Source organism: Thermobia domestica, chromosome 10 (genome assembly GCF_964235325.1).
Source record: "Thermobia domestica chromosome 10, izTheDome1.hap1.1, whole genome shotgun sequence".
In the NCBI taxonomy this organism is placed as follows: Eukaryota; Metazoa; Arthropoda; class Insecta; order Zygentoma; family Lepismatidae; genus Thermobia; species Thermobia domestica.
In genome coordinates, this window is record NC_137463.1 from 235,203,480 (window position 1) to 235,220,645 (window position 17,166).

The 17,166-nt window shown below is 34.7% G+C and overlaps 1 protein-coding gene and 1 long non-coding RNA gene across 4 annotated transcripts in view; both read left to right on the top strand.

The window, feature by feature from the left end:
* Positions 1 to 17,166, top strand: part of LOC145663103 (uncharacterized) — a 306,502-nt gene that overhangs the window by 182,298 nt on the left and 107,038 nt on the right. The window contains exon 1 of one of the 3 annotated variants that reach the window (XM_081729376.1): positions 12,838 to 12,931. The exons of the other annotated variants lie outside the window; for them this stretch is intronic. The gene's annotated coding sequence lies outside the window, so the exon portion shown is untranslated. Of the gene's footprint in view, positions 1 to 12,837; positions 12,932 to 17,166 lie in introns of those variants that run through there. 3 annotated transcript variants of the gene reach the window in all.
* LOC145663104 (uncharacterized) overlaps positions 1 to 17,166 on the top strand; it is a 645,511-nt gene that overhangs the window by 36,028 nt on the left and 592,317 nt on the right. The window lies entirely within an intron of this gene.

A 17,166-nucleotide genomic window follows, 5' to 3' on the forward strand; every position in this document is an offset into this window, starting at 1 on the left:
ATACTTTTTCACAAAATGATCTTGATGATTTGGTTCCGGACTTAAATCTGTCGAAGAAGTCAGCAGAAGTTCTTAGTGCTAGGCTTCCCAAAAGGAACCTTCTGGTATCTGGAATATCATTTGCTCGGTAAAGACAGAGAAAGACAATTTTCACCCCACTTTGTACAAGAATCTCTTATGAAGTGTTGGGAAGTGTTGGATTTGCTCAATAAATTAATTTTTCCTCTATTTTCCACTAGCTGGAGACTGTTTGTTGATTCTAACAAGTTTAAAATGTGTCCTTTTACACAATGAAAGTAAGTACCCGTCTGAACCCATTGCCCGTTCGATTTCAATGAAAGAAACGATGAAATTAATTCTAAAGAAAATTAAATATCAAGAATATGGGTGGGAAGTGTGTGGTGGTTTCAAGATTTTGGGCATTTTACTAGGACAGTAATTTGGATATACGAAGATGCCATGTTTCAGGTTGCGAGTGGGATAGTAGGGCAAGAAGTGAGCATTGGGTAAGAGGGAATTATCATTATGGGTATTTTGGAATCCAGGATCTAAAAATATTACACATAAACGATTAGTTTGTTTGGACAAAATATTACTACCACATCTTGATACTAAGTTGGAACTCATTAAACAATTTGTGAAGCCCTTGACAAATAGGGACAATGTTTCAAATTTATATATAATTTCCATCCTTGTCCTATGGAAAAGTGAAAGAAGGCATATTTATTGGCCCCGATGTACGAACACATATGGAAAGCAGAGATTTTAAAGCAATATTGAATCCAGATGAGAGAGATGCCTGGGTGGCATTCAAAAATGTAACAGGATTTTCTCGGCAACTACAAAAGTCAAGATTGTAAGAACATTGTAGAAACTATGTTGTTGAAATTTCAAGAACTTGGGTGCGACATGAGTATTAAGATACATGTCTTGCATTGGTATGTGGATTACATTCCAGAAAATCTTGATGAAGTAAGTGAGAAGCAAGATTAGAGATTTTACTAGGATATGAGAGATATGGAGCATAGATACCAGGGTAGGTGGAGTGTTAGCATGATGGCGGACTCTTGTTGGAGCATAAACAGACAAACGGCAGAAGAAAAACATAAGAAACTCACCAAAGCTCACAGAAAAAAACGTTTGAAAGACAACTGAAAAGTATTTGTTTGCCTTACATATTCATCAGATGTAGGGTTAAATATCTACAAGTATTTACATTTCATTACAGACATCTGTATAGTTTCTTCGTACTTCTGTTCTCATATATATTATATACATACAAATTTTGTGGTATTGGGTTGGATCTTCAAAGTCAATTTGCGGAAAAACCTAGGGTGATGAGAAAAAACTTACTTCATTTTCGGAATCAGCGAGTCAAAAACTATAAATTCACCTCTCAAAACGGAAAACAACTTGCAGATGGTTTTCATTTGCAGCCCTGTGTTATTAGTTACTTTCGACCTCTAAAACCATACAAAATGGATTTTACACTACAGAATATATTGCGGTTGACCATTTCCCAAAATTAATATTCTGACTTGAAATGAATTGAAGTCATTATGGGTTATTGTTTCAGTGTCACACGTCTGTACTATGACAATAATATACAGGGCTATTGCAAATGATTCATTGGGTTTTGTATGAATGTATTTCACAAAGTATTACATACAAAATAATGATTGATACATCATTTGAAAAAGCACATTTTCAAGTTTCTTATACATCATTACAAATATTCGCGCTTTTCGTGTTACACGACACAAATCTATGGGGTAGTCAAGCTCACCCATTCACGTTCGAGCATGTTCCTTTTCCTTTATAGAGCCCGGAATTTTTTTCCTTTACAGAGGCAGCCTGTGTCCTTAAACTGTCGATATCATCGTAAAATACTTTTGGTGTGTTGGTGGTTGTATGTTGTACGGTCTTCGGAACGCACACTGCACTTTGGTGACGGATTCTGTCTTCACATATTCCATCACACAAAATGTCTTCTGTTGATTATTCGCCATTTTGCAAACTATTATCACCCTGCCACCTGGTGAACCCCAACGGAGCCTGCAATGACATAAACAAAACTTGAAAGTATGCTCTTTCGATTTCACAAATAGGTGGGTATTAAATGTTTGAAGTTATGACTTTAAAATCTGATGAATCATTTGTAATAACCCTGTATTTTAACAGTTTATTATATATATATATATATATATTTAGAGTGGCTATAGCCCCCCCCCCCTTGACGCTCAGGTTTACACTGGATAAAATGGGTTTCAATCCTGCTTTACACTAGATAAAACGGCAAACTATGGTTTAGCCCCTCTTTTGATCATATCCTGGATCCGCCACTGTATGTATATATATGTATATATATATATATTGTTTTGACCCCATCGGGCCACTTTACAATTTGGACATTGTTTTACGGGCCACAATGAAAAACAGTAAAAGCAGTGTCCTTTAAAAATCCATTTTTATAAACTTGTTAATGTTTTGTAAAAGTTAGATATCAAAAACTGAAGTTTTGTAGTTGTAAAGATACTCGAAATGTTAAAAGTTGTTTTTATGAATTTAAAACTTTAATCTTTTGCATTTATATGGAAAAATGGCAACTTTGAAAATATTTTTTTTATTTTTTCCACGACGGACAATATTAATACAACAATTATTTATTTCAAAACTATCTTGGCTTTCCTAGATTACCTTCTCTGTAGATCTTTCATTTCTAACTTTTTCAACAATTTTTCTTGGTTTTTCTGTTCCATCTATCTAGGTTTCCATATTCTTCTTCTTCATGTTCACACTTCGAAGGTTCTCAATATTTATTCATAGTATTTTCGTAGTTCCTATGTTTGCAGTACAATACAACATTCCCTAATAAGCTACCTCGTGGCGAGGGGTAAAAGTGAGGGGGAACGTGGGGGGACGACGTTCTCTCACCTCAAAAAATGTATGCGTTGTCCGACTATTTCCTAAAAAATTACAATGGACAAAAGATAAGCAAGGGGACTGGGTGACGTCATTCCGCTACCTACCATCCCCCTACCTTTCCAGTTCCACTTTTACCCGTGCTCGTAGCTATATGGCTATAGAGTATAGCATCCTCTCCGGGTACGTTTTCTGGGGGAAGTTCATGTGGAACGTGTCCCACGTTCAGCTGGACGTCCATGTTTCATATAGTCTAGGTACTAAAAGGGATGTTATACTCTAATTCAACCAACCAATACTCTTCAACAGAAATAGTTGGTGCGTAGTTACTTTATTTCTTCATTTCCTTTCTTACTGTACTACGAGATTACAGAAAAATGAAGTATATACGAGGAACATAAAAAACAAAGGAACGTTCTGGTGTGAAATACAAATGTCAACGATATGTACGAAAGAAATAAAAATGAAATGAAATATTGCAGTTTAACGTCCCACGATTATGCCCTTAAGAATAAGTGAGAAGATTATTAAGGCAAGTGAATGATAATGGAAGAATTAGTGGAATACAATGTGGGAGAAAACGGGAATATCCCCGAAAAAAACCACGAAAAAACTCAATGTTGTCTACCAGTAGCGTACGCAGGAATTTATTTTGGGGGGCTCCAAACTCAATATGAGGGTATTTTATATTAAAATTCCTAAAATTGCTCCTAAAATTAGGCTAAATTTACACAATTGTCGAAATTTCGGGGAGTCCGGACCCCCAGGACCCACCCCTTTCGTACGTTTCTGTTGTCCACTACAAACTTGCTTAGCCTGGGATCTAACCAGGACCATACGCAGCACAGGTAAGCGCTCTACCACTGAACCACCGTACCGTTATTATTATTATTATTATTATTATTATTATTATTATTATTATTATTATTATTATTATTATTATTATTATTATTATTATTATTATTTGTAGTAGTAGTAGTAGTTAGTACCATACTAAATGATAAAACCTTTTGTGTTTGTCCCTGATCTCAAAACATCAGTTTAATCCCTAATTATATTGTAATGATGAAGTGGTAGTCGTTACACCTGTCCGGGGAAAAATGTAAGTCGAACTTGCTTAAAATAAGAATACATAATTTCTTTTACATTATTTGAAAATGTCAAAGATAATTATATATCGATATATCTTCTGCATCCTCCACTATGAAGGTCTGTCCATTCATGTATCGTTATAAATAGCACTCTTTCGCAAGGACTTTGAACGAGAAATCACGTAATGGGCGACGACAACTTATGTGTGAAGACTGAATGGTTCCACAGATTAAGATATATGTTGTAGAATGTACGTAGTAACTAGTAGTACAATTTAACGCACGACATTTCCAATTTCTTGTTCAAGGTTCTTCTCCTTCCTTTTTTTAATCTTCGATCAAACTGCGTATCGTTGACCTTCCTTATATGAGGAGACTAACCAAAAACGGAACACTTCCGCTGGAACAAACACAATAATAATATATTATAAAAGTGAATGGGCTGTCCCTATTCATTCACTTTGTACGCCTATTAATTTACATGTTCATGTCTTAATACAAAAAACTTCTTTAAGTGTACTTATTTGGCATCTTCAAGTTCTTACGTATTTCACACTTTTCTGCGTTTATTCTTCGGTTTCTGAATTAGGACTGTGGTTTCTACGTATATGAGTGTGATTTGTGTACTTTAGATATTTAAATTTTAAATACTTGTGAAGAATATTAAGTAGTTAGAGGAATAACTAATTCTCTGGATGGTCAAATCTTTCTATTGGAAAACAGGGGCGAACTTAAAGGGATATTCATTTTCACTCAAAATTCATTCGGTAAATTCGTGTTTCTGGGGGATTTACATTGAAATTTTGGAAAATGGAATGTAAACCAACACTATGCTTTTATGTTTAACTGGTACAAAAGTTGATGTTAATCAAGAATAATTAAAGTTATCGTTTCGATATAAGGTATTCGGGGCGTACGCAAGGGCGGATCCAGGACCGACTTCTGAGGGTGGGCGGTGGGTTGTCATACTGCTACTTTTAAGGGGTCCAAACATTGGGATGGGTTTTATTTATATATATAAAATAAGAAAGTTTCCTCTTCTGGGGGGGCGATCGCCCCCCTGGATCCGCCCATGGGGGTACGGTGCTTCATGGTAGAGCGTTCATCTCTGATGCATAGAGTCCTTGTTTCTATCCCAGCTCGCCAAGTCAACTTTCACCGTGTGTGTGGCTTTCCTCGGTGTTCTCCCGTTTCCTCCCACTTTTTTCAGGCCACCATTTCCTTAATTTCTCACCATCACCGTCTCCTCTAGCAAAGCCGGCATAATCGTGGGACGTAAAACTTACAAATTTACAGAAGTGTTATTTGTAATATATATAACGTGTGAGTGTATTTTCAATAAATTACATATTACAGTGAAGTGGTTAGCGTACGCATCTGTGGTGTATGTGGTTTTGGGTTCACTTCTCAGTGGGAGAATGTTGAACATCTTATGGTGGTTCGGATTCCAGTGTAGATCCGCGTCTCATGTAGCCTCAGTGCTAAAAAGAAACGCTAACCTTCAGAAAACAATGAATCTTCTTCGTGTTCTTTGGTGTATAGATCAAAAGAAAAGTACACACGAATAATTTAAGAAATGTAGTTATCTTTGTAGGATACATAAGAAATATTTTACATTATTCCAGATAATGGATTGGTAAAATATTAATGAAACATAAATTTAGTTTTCTTTAATTGTATATATTCAAGATTTTTAATAAAGGATTAATATTGTATTCTAATGGGTGCTGGATTACTTTTGGTACATCACATTTTGGAAGATTTACAGGTAAAATTCAATACTTTACATCAAAAGATACATTTATAAGGAAAAAAATTTTGCAGACGATAGAATTGAATACAAAATAATACAGCAGTATTTTAGCCTAGATTGACAAGTGTAGAGTTACTGCTGTAAACTTATTACAAGTGCTTTATTACGGATAAAATAAGTAATTGCATATGAAAGATGAGTGTATTGAATATTATTTTCCACCGGCGGTGTATTTCTACACAGCGTACAGAAGCTCTCTCTTATGTTTATAAGTGGAGCGCTACTAGTATAACAACTGCTATTGAAACTCGTATCATTGCCAGAACCCATTTTTATCACTACCCTAGCTTACGCTCATACTCACCATTGCTGACACGCCTGCTCCCTTCGAACGTGCTATCGCGCGTCCCCACCAGCTTCGGCCTGCCCTGACTCAGCATTTGAATTTTATAGTGGCTACCTAGCACAGGTTGCTTTTTGTCTTTTGTACTGTAGTTTTATGCCATACATCCGGAAGCAGTATTTATACGCAAGTTGTAAAAGAATTGTAATTTTTCAACAGTTACTTCTGGTAGCCTCTTGAATTTTACCTACACCAAGTGAGATATTTTTATATCGCCCAGCGCAAATTATTTAAGAGACAAAAAGAAAAAAAGTAATGAAAAAAATTATATTTTTACACAATTATTTATATGACATCATTAATTGTTTTAAGACATATGAGAGGTTTCAGATGTTCTAAAATTCATTTGTAAAAAGGAGAGACATTTGTTTCCAATGTCGAACACACAGGAAGAACAGAAAATACCCAAAAGCATAATCTTACCACTTACGCAAAAAAGGGAGGCCACACACATTGCCACAGACCAGATATTGCTTCCCATAACTCTTTCCTCAGCGTTATAAATGCTTACAAATTGCCAATTTTATTATCCTTTATCCGAGTAATGGCTGAATTTTACGGCAATCTGGTGGTGGTTGCGCCTCTTTACGAAATACCAGAAACACCATCGAAAGTTAACACAAAGTTCTTGAAGCGATTTTCGAACAAGACACACTTATTATTGGGTCTCCCACAAAAAACAGGTTGCAAAATCTCTTCTTACATCTTTATTTGATCTGTTATTTCCTTCGGCTTTCCTTGCAGAAAACGTTTAATTGCTTGACTGAAAACAATTACGGTCGTTTGCAGAAATGTAGTTAGGTTTGCAATTGCTGTTTGTTAAACGATTTATAAGTTTCTTTATTTTTTTCTTTCATTTACGTATTAGTTTACAACTTCAAGTTCTGAGGTGAAAAACAAATTTGTACAAAGTTAAACTTCTTTCCAGCATAGTAATAGACAATACAGGTGTGATGGAGTATGAATAACTCATCGAGATAAGACTTCTTTCTTTTCTTTCAGTTACCTCCATTACGGGAGATTTATAAAGGAAGCCTTAGGCCCTTTTGTATGATTTTTTTTTTTTCATGTGGAGTGCAGTTTACGAAAATGACCACTATTTAAATCTGGATTCTTGCATCGTTGTATAAATCATCCAGTATTTATAAACCACAAACGTCTAAAAATAAAAAGATGAAATTAAAAATGAGATAGGGAAATGTCATATGGCGAATTGAATGGACCATGTTTTTTCCTAGAGGGCCCCTTTCCATAGGACACTAGGCGTTCACTGGAAAAAATTAAGTGGGACGCTATGTTATTTGAACATCATTGAAAAGATAAGAGAAGAATTAAACAATTTTTGTAGGAATTTAGTTTTCGTGTGCGTCACCGTTTACGAAATGGCCACAATTTCAACTTGCTTCAGTGTAGTTAGATAAAAAACACCATTGTTTATAACTTAAAAATGGCTGAATATAAAAAGATGAAACAAAAAGTGAGATAGCGAAATGTCATAGGACACATTGAATGAAGCTTAATTTTCATCCGACAGAGCCCCTTACCATGGGGCTCTGATGAGTCAATCGAAAGTTTTAAATGGGAAGATATAACATTTGGTATATCATCGGAAAAACCAGAAAAACAAATATCTATTTTCACTTAGCGAAATTCGCTTTTTTACACTGGATAAATGTACTTGATCGTCTGAATTTCGTTATAACATCTGCTTTGGTTTTACAGTCTTTCTCCTGCGCCATGTATTAACAGCAAATGCGCAAGAGATCACATGTGAATAGTGGCAATTTTGTTACCAACATAGGTAATGTTGGTTGCATACATGGAAGGCGTTCTTAGAAACCATAGAAACGTTCATACATTTCTCGCCTTCAAATCTGACCTTTACCCCAAGCCGAAAATCGAAAAAAAAAAAAAAAAAAAAGCTTTGTAGACAATCACAAGAAGTGAAAATCTGTCAGTGTACGGAATTTGTAGCTGTAGGTGACTCCTTCCTATGCAAGAAGCAGACGACAGACGGACAGACAGACACACACAACGTACTAACACACACACACACATTATTTACCACCATTAAAGGTGGAATAAATAAGAAAAAGCATTTTCAGATAACCCTTTCTCCCTAATAGTAAGCACACTCATTTGCAGCTATGATTAAAGTAAATTAGTTTCGTCCTTTAGAAGTTAATTACAAACAGCTTCTTTCTACGAAACTGTGGTACAAGAATCTGATCACCAAAGAATGTCCAGTAGCTGACGTTTTAGACAGTTAACAATCTGTTTCTGTCAGAGAAGAACTCCATTTTTCTTCCAGCACCGAAGAAGACAGACATTTAAAACTGTCGGAGGTTAACAGCCTTGAAATCTACAGAATTACTACGAAACAACATTAAAATAATTTACTAATAAACGAATGTAATCATTAAAGTAAACATTGACGTACAAAAGTTAGAGCATTCATTCAGAAAGAAAGGAAGATAATCAGTGTTTTAAAACTCGAAATCTCTCATTCCAGCGAGGTGTTGATATGAAAAAAAAAAGGAAAAAAAGAACACAAACTGTAAATGCAAATAAGGTTCGGTCGTTTCGTCCGTTTTAGGATCCTTATGTAGTACAAGAGACTCAACACAAGGTGTGGTATTTTTACGACTTTGAATTAAATTTACGCAACCTTTTTGTGAGACAGTTTTACGACAAGTGTATTCCAATTGATTTTAAGTTTATTGCCTTTATCCGTAGCGTCGCAACTAAGAAATAAATAAAACATCAATTTCTTGTACGTACCTTAACAAGCTACAATTTATATACATAATACTGAATTTGCCGTATATCAGTCCAAAACGAAGGCAAAAATTGACATCGCGGTATATATGTGTTTCTACAAGTACAACAGAGCTTTAGAACTTTTCTCTCATTGGCTAGTTTGACTCGTTATCTTGTACACAGAATATATTGAATTTTGAATTATGATGATAGAATTTCTATTCATTTGAATGCTAAGAACTATTGAGGAAAAAATCATGTTGTAGATTTCTTAAAGGATAACTTACATTTCATAAAGTATGAAATCAAAGCCTTACTGAAAATTTTAAACATGTTTTTCCTCGTATCTAAGAAATATTTTCTCATTATTGAATTTATTTTTTTCTCTCCTCAATGAGAATTTAAAATCTATATTTTAATAAAAATTCTTCTTCGGTTTGCAGGTAAGGAAAGATTTATTAAATTTAACATTTATTTTTAACGATGCACTTACGTAGGGCTAACGCGAAAATGTGAAAATTAATTGCGTAAAAGGATTATACAGTAATTGGAATATTTTAAATACTACATTCGGTTGCCGTATTATTGCAATAGTCACTGGCTACGCTGGTGTCCTCCTGAGTTTATTTGGCTTAATATTGTGAAACAACGGTTTACTTCCAAAACTACAGAGGCCTAATTTCAAACTGAAATTCCTAAATTATCTACCACTTCTAGTTTTAATATAAAGATAAGAGGGAATGAGTTGAGTTGATTTTGAGTTCAGCAGCGTTCAGCCGTTCAGCAGCGAGGCTATAAGAGACGTGGACCTACTGATTAACGTGAAATCCGAACCACATGAGCTCCCGCCGGGAATCAGAGGGAATGGAATCAGTGCCATATCTTCTGGTGGCAGGGAGCAACTGTCCCCCACTTAAGCTCCCCGCCTTCAAGGGGCCCATTTCAAGACCAAACTTTCTTGTACAATAGGAGGCACGATGGCTCAATAGTAAAGCGCATAGCTCTGGTATGTGGGATCCTTGTTTCGATCCCCGGCCAAGTAATTTGTGGTAACGCTATGTTCGTGGATTTATCTCGGAGTACTACTGTTTTCTCCCACATTTTAATTCAACCGATTTCATCATCACCATTCACTTGTCTTAATGATCCGTCTCGCATAAGTAATAACCGTTGGATGTCAAACTGAAAGATTTGATTTGTTATTTTCAGGTTCACCATATAAAAAAAGAAACGAAACAAAAATATGATCCAAGCCCATTTTAGTAAAAAGTGTCTCCTATTAGGACCCCCAGAAATAATATACATTTCTTAAGGTTGTAAAGCAGGGAGTAGGCCTATCGTACTCCTATTTACAAAATAACTGAAAATAATTTAAGATACTGCTGTTGCTCCATCATCTGAACAATAGGCTGTATGTTTCCCTGTGTGCAGGTGAAATAAAAGCAAGGATAGGAATGGCGAAAGAAGCCTGTAGGAGAAAGAAAATACTATTTTGTGGGATCTTCAATAGAGATGGGAAAAAGACTCATATACATAATGTATTGTGTGGAGTGTTGTACTGCATGGGTCAGAAGCATGGTCATAATGCAAAAACGTGGGTGTGGAGAAAAATGGAGCGAATTAGCTGGGTCAAGCGTAAAACGAATGAGAGGGTGTTAGAAATGATCAGGAAGAAAAGAACAGTTTTAGATATTATTAAGAAGAGGAAGAGAAACTGGTTGGGACATTGGCTAAGAAGGAACTGTAATGCTTGTCCTCCGCTAGGAAAAGTTTCAAGTAACGGTGTTGAATGAATCTATTTTTAAAATGGTAACTCGGTTAAAATTAAAAAAAAAAAAAAAAACTCATTATCATTTACAATGAAACCAGTAACGGACATTTTCCACCATTTTCAGTTACAACCGACGGTAGAAGGAAAAGTTGAAATGGTGAATCCATACCAAGAAACTGTTTGTCCATACCCATTATTGTGTGAGATTAATATTCAAACCAGAAGGAATCGTTTACTACCACTTTTTTCCGTTTTCAATAAAGTTATAAAAGAGCGAGATGGAATGCATTCTTGGAACAATTATTCTATATCAAAAGCCAATTCTTGCTATCTTTTATCGTATCAGGTTTGTTACTTGTCGACGGACGGATGAACGGACATGATTATTCATATTATAGATTACAAGTCTATAAAATAATATGTATTATTATTAGTTTCAATGTCAACAGAACATTATACAAAATTAATGGAAAACAACCAATGCTTTTTGAGATCTTGGAGTGGAAGGATAAAACAGAAAGTTCACTCTTTTGGATGGGGGGAAAATGACGAGGGAATGGTAAAAATAATAAGAGAGAGAAAAGAGAGAGAAGAGAACAGTATTGGAGGTAATTAAAACGAAGGAAAGAAACTGGGTAAAGTATTGCCTGGAAAAAATTGTTTCGAGGGCTACTGTAGGAGGTATCATCATCATCATCATCATCATAAATATTCTGCCATTATTGGCAGGTCACTTGCTGCAATTGAGAAGCTTCCATGCTCCACGGTCTTCCGCTAACCTCTTCGTCTTCACGTACGAATTTTGTTTCGATATCGTCTATTATTTGTAGTCTCCTTCTCCCCCTCCCTCTCTTTGCTGCCACCATACTCTCTACCATGTCCCTCACGATACAGTCCCTTCGTATCCAATGTCCTTATCAGGTTCTTTTCCTATTTCTAATAACATCTGAAATTGTCCTTTTCTCCCCTACCATTTCTAACACCCTCTCATTCGTTTTCCACTCGACCCAGCTAATTTGCTCCATTCTTTTCCACACCCACATTTCGAAAGCTTCCAGTCGTTTGTCATCATTTTTGAGTAATGTCCATGTTTCTGACCCATATAATAGGAGGAAAAGAAAAATAATGAGGAGAAGAAAAGGACCATAGCTGATGAGTGGTGTCGAGAATGCTTAATGGGATATTGTTAGTAATTAGAATAATTATCATAAATATTCTGCCACTTTCGCATATTGAGAGCCTATTATACAGTACAGCATTCAGACTTTTCTCTGACGTAACAGTTATTTATTTGATTCGTTTTTCGATTGAAACTTAAGAGTCTCTTTCAGCACCGGTGCTACATGGACCTACATTTTAAAGTGGTATCAGAAGCGTCATTTGAGATTTTATTTGGGGACCCTCCGATATAAATTGTGTTTGACGTTTGTCGTTGGTATATTATTATCTTATTGATTAAAATGTATATAAATTTCAAAAAAAAAAAAAAAATCAGAAGGTACAATTGTCGCCTGGAACCCCAAATGACGCCCCTGCATGGGATCCAAACCCCATGAACTCCCACTGGAAATCAAACCCAAGTCTCCAGCGCCAAAATTGCGTAGACTAGCTCAGACCAAATTTGATTCCAGGTCAAAATTTTCGGTATTAACGTACTATTATAACTTAATTTGGAGTAGTACTTAGATTAACAGGTAATAAACATCTGTGTAGAAATCCAAAAATAGCGCGGATGAAAACCAACGTGTCAACTATATACTGTTTGGCCGACCGTAACTACTGTATATTTCTACGTGTTATAAAACTACAGACTTTTTCTGTGTAGGCTCTTGTTAATGAGCAATAATTGGTTGTTAGTTATACGAGTAAATTTATCCCAGCTATCGATTGCTGTATAACAGTAGTTGATTGGCAGGTGAGGGGAAAGGGGCAGATAAAGTAAAAGGTTTTTCATCGCCTTATTGGTGTCAGCGGTTTCTTGTTGGCCATCGCAGATACAAGGCAATCCAATCCCGTTGGTTTCTTAAAAGGCCTGAATGTTGTAATGCCCCTGCCATCGGCAATTGACTTGTTCACAGAACTTTCTAAGCAAGGTAACCTTTTTAGAGTGACAGGGAGGAGGGGCAGGGGGGAAAGTGTTTCGGCCCCCGCTTTTCTTTTCTTCTGAGAGTGGAAAACTTGATTCGTCTACCATAGCTGAAATCATGGAAGCACCAGTTTTTAGTACTTTGGTAAGTCTTGTTATTATTATAATATTGTTTTACAGTTCGATATATCTGTTACTTGTTGTCTTAATGTATTTTTGACTAAATATCATGGCTAAATTACAACAATTGGGTCCAGTATATTGATGAGTAATTGAAGTAAATTGAGTAATAGGAACCTGCGCATACCAGTGGCATAGCATATGAATATTACACAACTCGTAGCAATAAACTACCTGGTGCTACAGTCTACAAAGAATAAAATAACAAATCTGATAGATGATATGTGATCAATACATCATCCTCCACCCAATTATATCTCAAAGTTCAGTACCTTTTATTTCAAGCATTTTTTTTTCAATTGATTCACAATAATGAGGCAACAGCGAAAGTGTAGTAGTTATCTGGAAATCATTCTCTGAATCACACACAATTAATTCACACACTCTAACATATGAAATGTAAAGTGAGGGGTGAAATTTCAGAATCGAACGTCTCTTCTCCAAAAAGAGTAACGTTTACTATTTCAGTTGTACTTTTTATACTCATATCTAAAATTTAAGACCAAAATATCTAGGCAAATTCAGGGGTGTACTTAGGGGGGGAGGGGTTCGCCACGTCCGAATCCCCCAAAATTTCCTAACTCAACATACATTTGTACACTTTCTCAATCAAACTATATTTGTTTAACAGGAAAATGATTAATATAGTATGAAAATTTGATCTTACACTTCATCTGTACTCTTTCACTTATAAAAATTATTTATCGCCTTTTCGGGTGCAGAATAATAGCCGTTCAATAGTACACAGACGTAGTGGCTTATTGTATTGGACCCCCATTAAACCTTGAAACCCACCCAACAAAAATTTCTGGGTTTGCATGTGGGCAAATGCATCAAATTGGATTTGTGCGAGTATTATTGGGACACCTAGATCAGAATAAAAATGTTTGAATCCTGTATAAACGTTATAATGTATGTCAAAATCAAGATGTCCATAACTAAGAAAGATGGAGTATGTTCCATTTTTATTTAGAATAACTGTACAATTATTGTTCTCTTTCCATTGTATTTTATCTATTCTTTCGTTCAAGAATTCATTATGATTCTAACGATTATTGGAACTTTTTATACAGGGCCATTGCAACTGTTATCTCTTTCTTAAAAAAAAAATAAAATACTCGTAAAAAATTTTTAAAAAGATGTCCATTTCTTCATCAAGAGCAGTACAGTATAGTTTATGTTTCTTATTTTATATATAAAACAATTAAAAATCAAAGTTCCTTTCTCCACCTAACTATTAATTTTCATTGAATAGTTTGCTGATTTTGTACATTCAGCAACAAAAGTTTTTTTTCCGTTTTGTGAAATCTATCTTGGGAATAACTGTGCTATGGCTGGAACGTACAGAAAATTGCGTTCTTTTTATTTTACTAAAACTGTAGTCAAATTGTCCTTCCATTCTGAAGTTATTTACGAAACTAATTTCATCAAACGGAAAAAAACTTTTGTCGCTGACTGTACTATACATATCAACAAACAAACGAAAAATGCCTATAAGTATGTTTCTGGCTCTCAATGCTAAAAGCGCCATCAGTTACCAACTTTGGGAGGGAGGAGATTTTAATTCCAAAAGATCATAGAGAATTAGAAAAAGTAATTAGGCCTAGGTACAATCTTCTTCCCAACAAAAAAAAACATGGGCAGTTATTTATCTTTGAAAAGTTATGTATTCTTAAGAGTCTTCATTCCGGCGAAATTAAAATACCGCTAATTTTACAGTAATTATGTGATATCTTCAAATAGATAAAAGATAATCGAAATGTGGAACAACAGCGCCCTAGACAATATTATTTTACATCAGAAACCGTTATCACGACTCACTTATCTGCTTTCGATTTCGAGCCATTTGGAAAATCGGCATTTATTTTCGCGTTTCAAAACAGCTGAAAACGGAAAGCCACTAGGTAACTTATGATAACGGTACCTCACGCAAAATAATATTGTCTAGGGCGCTCTTGTTTCATATTTCAATTATCTTTTTTCTATTTGAAGATATCACATAATTACTGTAAAATTAGCGGTATTTTAATTTCGCCGGGATGAAGACTCTTAACCATAGGTATGTAATAAATTAATTGGAGGCAGGTTGCTCACTCGTAGAGCACTCATTTCTAATGTGAAGATTCCTTGATTCGATACCATCGCATGCGAGTTCATGTGGTGGACAATATCATACTCGAGGGTTTTCTCTAGTTTTACCGTTTCCTCCCACATTTTCATTCCACCGATTCATTTATAATCATTTGTTTCTATTAATCATCCGTCTCTAACTTACAGAACATAACCATAGAATGTAAAACTTGAAATTTCTTTTCATTCATTAAATTATTAGGGTTTCTTGCGAGATAATAGCTGTCTTGAAAAGATGTCAAAATGGTGTTTTCTTTTTTCAGTTGAAAGAAATCTGTTTCATCTTGTAAACAACTCTATTAATGATCTTTTCAACATTCTTAAAATTTCAGGCGATTTTGCAGAGAAATCACCTGTTCCATAACGAATATTTCAGGTGAAATTTCAGTAGTTTAGAATAATTATACAGCATTTGACAAATGCTACTTTTTTTTTTAGATGTTTAAAATTGTTAACATAATTCTAGTAACTGAATGCTTATTAAGTTATATTAACAAAGAAAATAACTTTTAATAATAAGGTTTATTTTTTTGCTCCGGATTAATCGTAAAACAAAGTTGATGACTTATTCAACATCTCGTGATCTCTTGAATATCCTAAGACTGTTTTTAAACAGAACAAATGAAATCCGTTTCCGTTACTGCATTTTCAGCTCATGTCATCCTAAATTGCGTATAAGAGAGAAAAAAATCTTTTTCGCGCCATTTATGCAATTCGAATGTGTTTATTGTTTATATAAATAAATTACTGTAAATTTTCCGGTTAAAGTGTGGTCCCCCCCCCGATTCCAAAATATTTCATCGGAAAATTTCCGGCATTTTTCTTTTAGAGAGTAGAAAATTAAACACCTTGTGCAGAATTCATGTCCCTGCTAGTTATACTTATCTTATAAGCAGTTACAGATGTTTCCACAAGATTACTTTTGCTCCACAAATTACAAACAAAATGAAATTTCGCCTTACAAAGGTAATTTGCTCCAAGAAGTTAGTCATATCATGAAAATTTCGTATCACGAATTGAATTTTATAATATTGAAATAAAGGAGACTCAAATAATTCATAAGTAGCAGAATATACTATCATATAACAGATAAATATACAAATGAAATGCAAATAAATATTTGTTCACTCAATACATATTTCTAAAAGAAGTGTCACAAGTACAGCAAGGGAAGGAGTTTGGTTTGTATGACGTGACATTTTCTTAATTAATATTAAAACCAGAAGTGGTAGTTGCTTTCTTCATGATAAAATGAAATCGCAAGTTCTCTAATTGCTACTTGTATAAATAAAAATGAATGTAACGGTGTTTTCCGAGCACCGATTTGACGATTACGATTGACCAATTACGTGAGCGCAGAGCCGTAGCTAGAGATTTTGGCGCCCAGAGCGAAGTAGAATTCAGTGCCCCCTGCACTCATCTCACCAAGCTTTTCCTTCTGTCGATTTTCTTTTTCTTTCCCTTTCTTTCTTTTTCTTTTTTGCTTTGCTTTTCTTTCTTCTTCTTTCTTTTTTCTTTTTCTTTTTTCTTTTTTCTTTTTCTTTTTTCTTTTTTTCTTTTTTTTTTTTACATATAACAGAGACAGCTTTTGTTGTTACGCTACGCTGAATGTTTATCAAGCTGCTTTGACATGGACAGACCATTGCAACAGCCAAAAGAAACTTATCTTATATACGGTAGCAGTACACCATCATTATCTTGACAACATAGGAACAAAGACTAATATCTGTAGTTCAAGCCCTCTTTCTTTTGCTTGTCTATTGTCATCCTATGCGAAACTGTATTTCCCTCCGTGCAAAACCGTCCTCAAGTATATAATCAAAATTAAAAGAATGAATAATAATAATAATAATAATAATAATAATAATAATAATAATAATAATAATAATAATAATAATAATAATGAAAATTACCGAATCTCACTAAAAGTGACGAAAAAATCACTAAAACAGAGGAAAATTGCAAAAAATGACTTAAAAGTTGGAAATTTGCAAAAAAAAAAAAAATGCACTTTATGACGTATATTAATCTGTATTGATGGGCATTGTGTTCCCGATACCAGAAAAAAAG